Source organism: Dendrobates tinctorius, unplaced genomic scaffold (genome assembly GCF_039654945.1).
Source record: "Dendrobates tinctorius isolate UK_male_01 unplaced genomic scaffold, ASM3965494v1 ptg000134l, whole genome shotgun sequence".
Lineage (NCBI taxonomy): Eukaryota > Metazoa > Chordata > Amphibia > Anura > Dendrobatidae > Dendrobates > Dendrobates tinctorius.
In genome coordinates, this window is record NW_027361802.1 from 10,677,993 (window position 1) to 10,690,464 (window position 12,472).

Consider the following 12,472-nt stretch of genomic DNA (forward strand, 5'->3'; position numbering starts at 1 on the left):
TTTTGAGAATAATTTGCATAATCAGCAAGCTAGATCCCAAGAAAAAAAAAACCTCCATAATCAAACCACCGGAATTTAATATAGATAAAAAGTGTAATTTCTATAATTCATACCATTGGGGCATTTTGTGTCAAGTTTGATGATCCAAAATAGTTCTCTTAGGCTAGTTTCACACTTGCTTTTTTTTGCAGCGCGTTTTTCCCGCAAAAAAACGCATTGAAAAAATGCATACAAAAGCATACAACTGCTGCGTTTTTTTCAAGCATTTTTATGAGCATGCATGAAAAAAACGCAGCGTTTTTAAGCGTTTGTATGCGTTTTTAGTGCGTTTTTACCGCGTTTGCGTTTTTTTCCAACATTGGATGTCCCCTCACACTAACCCAAACCATGACTTTACTAACCCTAACCCTGACCCTAACCCTGACCCTAACCCTGACCCTAACCCTTAACCAAATCATACTTAACCCTAACCCAAACCCTAAACCCTAACTAACCCTAACCCTAACCCTGACCCTGACCCTAACCCTAACCCTGACCCTAACCCTTAACCAAACCATACTTAACCCTAACCCTAGCCCTAACCCTGACCCTAACCCTGACCCTTAACCAAACCATACTTAACCCTAATCCTGACCCTAACCCTGACCCTAACCCTTAACAAAACCATACTTAACCCTAACCCTGACCCTAACCCTGACCCTAACCCTTAACCAAACCATACTTAACCCTAATCCTGACCCTAACCCTGACCCTAACCCTTAACCAAACCATACTTAACCCTAACCCTGACCCAAACCCCAACCCTAACCCTGACCCTAACCCTAAACCCCCTTAACTAACCCTAACTCTAACCCAAACCCCTAAATTCCATGGTTAAAAAAAAAACGCATATGCAAAAAAACGCATACATGAGCATGCCAGTGCGCACATATGCGCATCCATAGGCTATAATGGCCATTTTTAGCGCAAAACGTGCGCATATGTGCGCATGCGCTTTTTTGCAGGGCCAAAAAATGCAACATGCTGCGTCTGGAAAATACCAACGCACACCCCAAAAAAACGCAGCGCATGAAAATCGCATACATGCGCTTACAAGCGCGCAGGTATGCGCACCCATGTTAAATATAGGGGAAAAAACGCATGCGCACATATGCGTTTTTTTCCAGCGCTAAAAAACGCAAATGTGAAACCAGCCTTAGGAGTTGTTTCTTCCACTCACTGCCTCTGATATGATTATCCACTCTTCGTATCCCACAGAATGAAAAATTAGTTAATTCCCCCTTATGTCTCTCTACAAAGTGTTTATATGCTCCTGAATAGGATGCATTTTTATTTTTGATGTTAGTAACATGTTCTGCCATCCTTTTCTTAAATTTACATATTGTGCAGCCAATGTATTTCATTTTACATTCTTTGCAAAATATGCAATATACAACATGGTTTGTGTTACAATTAAAGAATCTTTTGATATCATTGGCTGCATCAATCTTTTGCGTTTGCAGTGTGTATTGACACATAGTGCATTTGGGACATGCACATTTAAAAAACCTTTGCAGCTTAGCCAAGTTTTTTTTATCACTTTTTGGAGGCATGTATAGACTTGGGGAAAGAGTAGCACCTATTGATCTCCCTTTTCTCGGCACACATACTAATCCATTTTCCAGGATTTTATATAAGTCCCGATCTTGGAATAATATAGGGACATATCTATGTACAATATTTTTTATTTCCTGAAATTGGCAACTATATGGAGTACTAAAAATGGTTTTATTTTTCATTTTGTTAAATTTTGTTGTTACTAGTTTGTTATTACTATTTATACCATCATCTAGAGTATGTCTTACAAGAACTTTATTTATACCATCATCTAGAGTATGTCTTACAAGAACTTTTTTTTATTGCTGTATCAATTTGTTTTTTCCTATATCCCCTTTCCATTAGTCTCGATGTCGTTATCTCTGCTTGTTCATGGAATAGTGTGATATTAGAGCTGTTTCTATAGATTCTATTTAGTTCACCATAAGGGATTGAATTCACAGTGTGTGCAGGGTGGCAGCTGTCTGCTCTATAGCCCCCTTCACACATAGCGATCTCGCTAGCGAGATCGCTCCTGAGTCACAATTTTTGTGACGCAACAGCGATCTCACAAGCGTGATCGCTGTGTGAGACACCTATCAGCGACTGGCCCCCCTGCCGGTATCGCTGATCGTTGTTGGAAAGCCCTGGACAGTTTTTTGATCGCTGGTCTCCCGCTGGCCAGCACACATCGCTGCGTGTGACAGGCGGGAGACCAGCGATCTGCGCGCTAGTAACTAAGGGAAGCGAAGGGTTTCTAAGCAGCGCGCTGTGCTTAGAAACCCTCTGTGTACCTTAGTTACCAGCGCGCTGATGCAGGGAGCTGGTAACAAAGGTACACATCGGGTTTCTAAGTGACGCGCGCTGCTTAGAAACCCGTTGTGTACCTTAGTTACCAGCTCCCTGCATCAGCGCGCTGGTAACTAACGTACACAGCGACGCACCCGCTCGGCGTCGCTGGTGCTGATCGCTGGTGAAGCTGCCTGTTTGACAGCTCACCAGCGATCATGTAGCGACTCACCAACGTTCCTGACAAGTTGATATCATTGTCGGGATCGCTGGTGAATCCCTATGTGTGACGGGGCCCTAAGTGTGGTGTTCCCACTAATAGGTTTTCTATAGTTCCGATATCTGACTTTTTGTTGTTTTACATCTCCCATAAGAAACAAATCCAAGAAACTGATTTTATCCTGTGGTTCAGTATACGTAAATTTTAAATTTACATCATTGGCATTGATATAGGATAAAAAATGTGGGATTTTCTCCACTTGCCCTACCCATATTAATAAAACATCATCCAAATATCTCACATATAGTTCAAATGTCATTTTTGAAGGGATTTTTGTCTGTAAAAATAATGTTTTCTTCCCACCACGATACAAAAAGTACTGCTAAAGATGGAGAGAAACATGAGCCCATTGGGCAGCCTTTGATTTGGAAATAATATTCCTCATTGAACATAAAAAAGCTATGCTCTAAAAGATATTTTCTTGAGAGTGAGGATTAGTGGAGCAAAAACTGTAAGGGCATATGTAATCATGGTGAAAGAGTAAGCCTGGGAAAAAGAGAGAAGCTAAATACATTTAGGCTGTGTGCACACGTAGCGTTTTTTTGCATCTTCGTGGCGATTTTAAACGCGCAATTTTGCAGCGAAATCACAAAAAAACAGCATCTCATGCAATCCTATGGGATTCCGCAATGCTGTGCTAATGCTGTGGATTTTCCCGCTGCGGAATCGCATCACGGAAAAATATGCAGCATGCTCATTAATTTTGCAGATTCGTGGTGATTCCGCCCACATAGGATTGCATTGTTCTGCTTACTTTCCGCATGTGGCTGTGCCCACCATGCGAAAAGTAAGCAGAATATTTGCAGATGGTCACGGTCCGGAGGAGAGGAGACTGTCCTCCGGGCTCTGGGTAACATATCCCTGTAAAAAATAGAATTAAAAAAAAATCGTCATATTCTCACCTTACGATGACCCTCGCAGCATCAACAGGCTTCAGCGATGCTGCCGGCAAGTCCCATTCCCAGTGATGCATTGCGACAATGACCTTTGATAATGTCGCAGTCTCGCGATACTGTAGCGGTCTCGCGAGACAGCAATGTCATCAAAGGTCATTGCCGCAATGCATCACTGGGAACGGGACTTGCCGGGAGCATTGCGAGGATCGGGAAAGCTGCGAGGGATGTCGGAAGGTGAGAAAAACACCATTTTTTTAAAAATTATTTTTAACAATAGATCTTTTTACTACTGATGCCGCATAGGCCGCCTCAACAGTAAAAAGTTGGTCACACTCGTCAAACACTCTGTTTGACGAGTATGACCAACCTGTCAATCAGTTCTCCAAGCGATGCTACAGATTGCTTGGAAAACGCTAGTCTTCTGCAAGCTAATTACGCTTGCAAATCGCTAGTTTTTCCGAGGGAATATCGCGGGAATTTAAAATGAGGTTTTCCCGCGGAATGGAATTCCGGAATTCCCGCGGTAACTTCCGTGGGAATTCCGTAACGTGTGCACATAGTCTTAATATGTAGTGGTTACTCAAACCTTTGGTTCGCTTCTGATCCATTTCTGGTATGTTTCTGCTGTGCACTTAAAACATCAGCACTTTAAAAGTTGGACCAGAGACCAAGGTCAGAGAGCACTTGTCCTATATTTATACAATTTTAAACGCACATGGAAGCTATTAGATAAGAACAGAAGGGAGGAGTCACAGGGAGACAGGTAAGACAATTAGAGAAAGAATCAATTAACAGCAGTGAAGACAAAACTTTGCTAATTACACAGAAGGGAAGTAGCAGACATACGACACAAAAGAGACATGTATGAATAGACATCAATACTTGAGGGGAATATTAATCAATATAGGATGAAAACAAATTCCCAATAAGCCCAAATGAGGTCTAAACAAATACATATAAGAAGGTTAGAATCAGAGGCCAAATATAACATATTAACAACCCAAAAAATAATTGATAAATTGCAAATAGGAATATATAATGTCTATGACACATCAACAGGTAATGAGTATGGGTCGCCATCCCAGGGCTGTGGGGTACTCGGTACCGGGCCGGTGTCACAACAGCAGTGACCCGGTCCGTGGCCCTGGGCGCCCAAGTAATGGGGGAATTGAAATGGTGGAATGTAGTTAATGGAATAGTTCATGACGCCACCTGTGGTGTTCGGCAAGTGAGATGTTAAGCCGACGCTGCATGCAGATCCACTGGGACTGATGGTATGGTGCAGCAAAGGTGTAAAAGCTCCCCACAGGTGAAGCTGTAGTCCCAGGGCAGTGTAGATGTGGTTGGCACGGGGATGTAGCAGTGCCGGAAGGGTAGGAAGCAGACAAAGACACAGCAGGGTGCAGTTTCTGTACCTTTACTTGATAAATGCAGTCCAGGGTCCTGATTACAGATGGTACTGGAGCAGGCTAGCCTGGAAGCAGCTCAGGGATTCTCTCTCAGCAGATGGGCTGTGCAGTCACCTTCTTAGCGCTTATTTGAGTGGAGTACTCCTAGTACTGAGTTACACTGAAGTTCCTCCTAATTCTCTTCTACTAGCACTCCTCGTATGGCAGACAGCTGTAGCCGCTATTCCTCTCTTGGCTCACTCCGTGCTGTTGTGCTCCGAGTCTTAGATGGGGGTAGGGCATTTACAGCCTCCTACTCCTCTAGTGTCTGTTGCAGGACCATTAGTATCTGTACAACCGTGGAGACCAGGCTCCAGTTCATGCGCTCTCGCTGTGAGGGAGCTCTCTTTCCTCAGCTCAACCTCCAGCTTCTCTCCACACGTTTGCACACGTGGACCTCCTCACACTAACTGACCACTCCTTCCTCTTGGCCCTCAGAGAGCACTCCTCCCTTCAAATCCGGTTCAGAGTCCCCCCTGCTGGCCTGGAGTGGAACTGAATTGCATGTATAGGTTAACTGCGAGAGAGACCCTTCACTGCTTCCAAGCCTGGCATTACCCTCCCTGGAGGAAGGCAAAGCCACTGTGGCGGCCATACTCCTGGGGGCGCCACATTCCCCCTAGTGGAAGTCAGCACTCCTGGGCTGAACAAAACATGAAAAACATATAAACAGTTAGACAATGTGAAGAATTATACTTGTACAAGATTTGTAAAAAGGGAAAAATTTTCAAAAACCAAGAGCTCCAAAAATAGTCCTATGATGACAAGTCCAAGCATCAATGTCCATGGTCCATTCCTGTTCAAATGGTGAACTATATACAGATTGGTGACCACACAAGTCCTGTGGTACATAAAACAAAACTGGCAAATTCCAAAGGAAACTCTTACAGGTTACCTGTAGGCACAAAACTTGAAAACAGTTACATATATACATTCAATTTCAACATTTACATTAACTTTAGCTATATACGATATCTGATGGGTGGTATACCTTGTGTAGTACGGGTAGACCTGCGCAACTGGTGTAGTGTGTAATGTACTGGATACACTACTGGTGGCTCTGCATAGCACAGGGATACTAGATTGTCTGGGAACTCTTAGACTCACCATGGGCACAACAGGTTCACCACTGGCAGGGCGAGGGTTCTCTGGCTCCACTGCTGGTGTGGCATCTGCTGCCTGATTTTCCTGATCTTCAGGATTTTCTTGAGTCACTTCTTCCTGTGCTACCAATTGGGGAAATGTCAACACTAGCACCACTATTGCATCATTTACTTTAGTCGAATTTGCAGGGAATTCTCCAAGTATGGTGCTGACCTTTTCTTCTTCTATGGGTTGGATGTTATCTTGTTCTTCCATTCTTTCTTTTAACTGATCAGGGCATAATTTCAAATGATCTCTTGATATTGCTGTTGAGGTTTCCCCTCCATCTTTACTAATAAGGCACACTTTGGTATTGTCAAAGTTTGAGGGTAGAATGGTGTAGGGTTCAGCTTCCCATTGATCATCCAGCTTATGCAGTCTTCTTTTCCTCTTGAGGACTTGTTCTCCTGGTGACAAGGGAACTGCAGGTGCATGCTGATTGTAGTGCCTTTCTTGCTTTTGTCTTGCCTGAGCTAGACTCTTTTCCACACACTCTTGTACTCTTCTGTACTGCTGTTGTCTTTCTGTATCCCAGTCAGCATCTGGTGATGTTACTTCAGGTGTAAGGACTCCCATGTCCAAATCAATAGGCAGTTTACCAGTCCTCGCTCTCATTAGGTATGCTGGAGTGCAATTGGTGGAATTAACAGGGATGTGGTTGTAGAGGTCTACCAGATCTGGCAACTTTTCTGGCCACAGATTCCTTTCCTCCAAGGGCAAGGTCTTCAGTAGGTCAATCACTACCTGGTTCATCTTCTCACACATGCCATTGGTCTGTGGGTGATACAGTGTTGTCCGGATCTTCTTACAACCATACAAGTTACAGAATTCCTGGAACACTTCTGCCTCAAAGGTGGGACCTTGATCTGTAAGCACTTGTTCAGGATATCCATGTGGTCTACAGAAGTGCTGTTGGAATGCTTTGGCTGCTGTCCTGGCTGTTTGATCTTTGACAGGCACAACTACCAGGAATCTTGAGTAGTGGTCCACAATGGTAAGAGCATAGATGTAGCCTGACCGGCTTGGAACCAGCTTCACATGGTCCAGGGTTACCAACTCAAGTGGCTGCTTGGTCACTATTGGCTGAAGATGAGCTCTCTGGCTGTTTTGATCCTTTCTGCGCAGGTTACATTGTCCACACTCCCGGCACCACCTCTCAATGGCTTTCCTCATACCAGCCCAGTAGAACCTCTCCCGGAGCAACGTTTCCAACTTCTTCCATCCGAAGTGTCCAGCTACATTGTGGTATGCTTCCAGGACCATTGATGCCTCTCTCTTTGGGACTATCACCTGCCAAACCAGCTCATGAGTGCGGGCATTGATACTCCTCCGACACAGCTTTCCTTCATAAATGAACAGCCGACCTCTTTCCTTCCACAACTGCTGGGTTTCTTCAGGAGCATTCGACTCTGGGCGTGAGTCAGCTTGTGACAGTAGCTCCTTCACCAGGCGGACTGCGGGGTCACTATCCAGAGTTTCTGCCCAGTCATGATGGGGCAATGGAATTAGGGTGACTTCTTTCAAGCCAGACCGTCTGTTTCTCACTCCTTGAGCACGCTGGGCCGCAAAACCAGGGGAAGAGTCTTGAGGAGATCATTTGCATATTCCGAGTGCCTTCTGGGATAAGTGAAGAGTCTCCGCGAGCTCAACGATCACTGGGTTTTGGCCGTTGCAGCTGAAAAGAGGAAATCGGAAAACCAGGGGAAGAGTCTTGAGGAGATCATTTGCATATTCCCAGTGCCTTCTGGGATAAGTGAAGAGTCTCCGCGAGCTCAACGATCACTGGGTTTTGGCCGTTGCAGAATTTTGGCTCATCTTTCATCGTTTTTAAGAAATCTCAAGATGGAAGAGGCCAGGAGCCATTTGGTGAGCTGCATTTCTTGCTACGTGTTCACAGATTTACCAGTGGAAAAGCCAAACTTCACATGCCACAAATGCAAGCTTGTGTCCCTGTTGGAGGAAAAGTTGCAAAATCTCGAAGAGAGGTTAGCTACGTTGAAGATCATTAAGGAAGGTGAAGAGTTCTTGGACAGAGCAGAATTATCTCTTCATGTTACAGAAAGAGAAGAAATTCGAAGTGCACCTGAAGAAACAGAGGAATGGAGACATGTGACCCAAAGAAGCAGGAGGATCAGGAGGCAGTCAGCACCCATACTGCTCAGAAACCAGTACCAGGCTCTCACGCAGGAAAACGATGAAGAAATACATCAGGATAAGACTTTGCCAACAAACAGCAACCTTGTACGCCTTCAGAGTCCTCCTGGATGGAGAAAGAAAAATGTTGTGAAGAAGAAACGGAGAGTGGTGGTCATGGGGGATTCCCTGTTGAGAGGAACAGAGGCCACTATCTGCAGACCGGATATAACTTCAAGAGAAATGTGCTGTCTTCCAGGTGCAAAAATTAAAGATGTGTCTGACAGGATATCAGGACTCTTCAGACCTACAGATGACTACCCATTCCTGCTACTACATGTGGGGACAAATGACACCGCAAGAAACGACCTGGAAACCATCTGCAGAGACTTTGAAGACTTTGGCAAGAAAGTGAAAGAACTGGGAGCGCAGGTGGTCTTCTCTTCCATCCTCCCAGTGGATGGCCATGGAACAAGGAAGTGGAATAAGATTCTGCAGGTGAACAACTGGCTACGTCGATGGTGCCGTCAGCAACTATTTGGATTTCTGGATCACGGAGTGAACTACTTATACGATGGACTACTTGCTAGAGATGGGGTGCACCTTACGAAGACTGGAAAGCATGTATTTGGAAGTCGCCTTGCTACACTTGTAAGGAGAGCTTTAAACTAGAACAACATGGGAAGGGAAGCAAAAGACCAGAAAAAGCCATACACCTGACAAATGTTATTGAGAACTCTGCTATTAGAAGTGGAAAGGAAGAACAAAGACGAAAGAATCTAATTAATAAAAATATTGGAGAAAGAGAAACCAATCACAAACTAAAATGTTTCTATACTAATGCACAAAGCATGGGCAACAAACAAGGAGAATTGGAACTACTAACACAGGAAAAGAAATATGATGTCATTGGAATCACTGAAACTTGGTGGGACAATACACATGATTGGAATACAAGACTAGAAGGATACAACTTATTTGCAAGAAACAGACTTGATAAACGAGGAGGGGGTGTTGCATTGTATGTTAGAAATGCGTATATCTGCACAGAGATTGAAGCTTCAGAGACTGGGAGTTCTGTGGAAACTGTTTGGGTAAGAATACAAGGACAGAACAATGGAAAGGACACCATTGTAGGCATTTACTACAGGCCGCCTGTGCAAGCTGAAGATATGGATGAACTCTTTATGCATCAAATGGCCAAGTTCTCCAAAAAATATGACATAGTTGTCATGGGAGATTTCAACTATCCAGACATTTGTTGGGAATCTCTCTCAGGCAAAACTAACAGGTCAAGGAAATTCTTATCCTCTCTTGCTGACAACTTTATCTTCCAAAAGGTAGGGGAGAAAACAAGGGGAACTGCTACCTTGGATCTAATCCTTATAAACAGGGAGGAAATGGTTGAGGAGGTAAAAGTGGCTGGAACCCTAGGAGGTAGCGACCATGCTATTTTAGAATTTTGCATAACTAGAGGCGGAAGACCTGTGAAGACTCAGACATCAAGGTTAGATTTCAGAAAGGCAGATTTTAAGGGATTCAAAAAGATAATTGGAGGGATCCAATGGCGGGATATCCTTAAAGACAAAAATGTCCAGGAAGGATGGGAAATCTTGAAAAATGAAATTCTCAAAGCACAGTTGTTAACAATTCCGAAAAGAGGGAAGAATAGGAAGCATTTAAGGAAACCAGGATGGGTGAACACAGAACTTAAGCACATGCTAAAAAGGAAGAAAAACATGTTTATAAAATGGAAAGAGGGAGGCATATCTAAAGAAGAATATAATGCTGTCTGCAGAACCTGCAGGGCACAAATCAGATTAGCTAAAGCTGAAAATGAATTGAGGCTTGCAAGAGATGTCAAAAGCAATAATAAAGGATTTTGGGGATATGTCAAAAGTAAAAGAAAAGTCAAAGATGCTATAGGATTTTTACAGGATGAAAATGATGAAATGGTAAGACAGGATGTTGAGAAGGCTGAACTTTTAAATTCCTATTTTGCATCTGTTTTCTCTCAGAAAGGAAATGTAACATCAACTGTTCTTCACTGTCCTATTAAGGGAATAGAAGAATCCAGGATATCTATAAACAGAAAGATAGTGAGGAAACACTTGGCTAACCTAAATGAATTCAAGTCTCCAGGTCCAGATGAATTACACCCCAGAGTACTGAAGGAGATAGCAGAAGAAATTTTTGAACCCCTCTCCATAATCTTTGAAAATTCTTGGAGAACAGGAGAAGTGCCAGAAGACTGGAGAAGAGCAAATGTTGTTCCTATCTTCAAAAAGGGGAAGAAGGTGGACCCAGGCAACTATAGGCCGGTGAGTCTGACTTCTATACCAGGAAAGATCTTTGAACAAATTATTAAACAAAATGTATGTCAGTACCTGGATAAGAATGAAGTGATCAAACAGAGTCAGCATGGGTTTGTAACTAATAAGTCATGTCAGACTAACTTAATTTCCTTCTATGACGGTATCACTGATTGGGTGGATCAAGGAAATGCTGTAGATATAGTATATCTTGACTTCAGCAAAGCATTTGACAAAGTCTCCCATACAATCCTTATTGAAAAAATGACCAAGTATGGAATGGACAAGGCAACTGTTAGGTGGATTCATAACTGGCTTAGTGATCGGACCCAAAGAGTGGTCGTAAATGGCTGCACATCCAGTTGGAAGAATGTCTCAAGTGGGGTACCACAGGGCTCTGTCCTGGGCCCTGTATTGTTCAACATCTTTATCAACGATTTAGATGAAGGAATTGAGGGTAAACTGATTAAATTTGCTGATGACACAAAGCTAGGAGGGATAGCTAATACTAGAGAAGAGAGAGAGAGGATTCAACAAGATTTAAATAAACTGGAGAAGTGGGCAGCAACTAACAGAATGTTTTTTAACAGGGAGAAATGCAAAGTACTACATCTGGGCAATAAAAATGAAAAAAGCATATATAGAATGGGAGGAATAGGGCTAAGTGACAGCACATGTGAAAAAGACTTGGGTATACTAATAGATCACAGACTGAATATGAGTCAACAGTGTGATGCAGCAGCAAAAAAGGCAAATGCAATTCTAGGATGTATTAACAGAAGCATACAGTCTAGATCACGTGAAGTCATTATTTCCCTCTACTCCTCTTTGGTCAGACCTCATCTGGAATATTGTGTCCAGTTTTGGGCACCACATTTTAAAAAAGACATCAACAAACTGGAGCAAGTTCAGAAAAGAGCGACCAGAATGGTGACCGGTCTGCAAACCCTGTCTTATGAGGAAAGGTTGCAGGATTTGGGAATGTTTAGTTTGCAAAAGAGAAGACTGAGAGGAGACTTAATAGCTGTCTACAAATATCTAAAGGGCTGTCACATTGTAGAAGGATCAACTTTATTCTCATTTGCACAAGGAAAGACTAGAAGCAATGGGATGAAACTGAATGGGAGGAGACACAGATTAGATATTAGAAAAAACTTTTTGACAGTTAGAGTGATCAATGAGTGGAACAGGCTGCCACGAGAAGTGGTGAGTTCTCCTTCAATGGAAGTCTTCAAACAGAGGCTGGACAGACATCTGACTGGGATGATTTAGCGAATCCTGCTTTGAGCAGGGGGTTGGACCAGATGGCCCAGGAGGTCCCTTCCCACTCTACGATTCTATGATTCTATGATTCTAAGTGGCCAGTGGAAGGGAGGTAACTCTATTTCTTCAAGAGCCTCAGGGTCTTCTGCATCTGGCAGATTAGGCATCCTGGACAGCGCATCAGCATTGGCATTCTTGTGCCCTGCCCGGTACTTGATGGTAAACTCATAGTTGGACAGCCGAGCCATCCATCGCTGCTCCAGTGCACCCAGTTTTGCAGTGTCCAAGTGAGTCAACGGAATGTTGTCCATGAAGATGGTAAACTTGGCTGAAGCTACGTAATGCTTGAATCTTTCAGTTACAGCCCAGACTATGGCGAGGAACTCCAGCTTGAAGGAACTGTAGTTGTCAGGGTTCCTTTCAGTGGGATGAAGCTTACTGCTGGCGTAGATCACTCTTTCTCTGCCATTCTGTACCTGTGACAGTACTGCTCCAAGTCCCACATTGCTGGCATCAATATACAACACAAAGGGTTTGTCATATTCTGGGTAGGCCAGAACTTCATCTCCGGTGAGAGCCATCTTCAGTCTGGTGAAGGACCTTTCCAACTCCTCAGTCCATTCAAATGTGGAA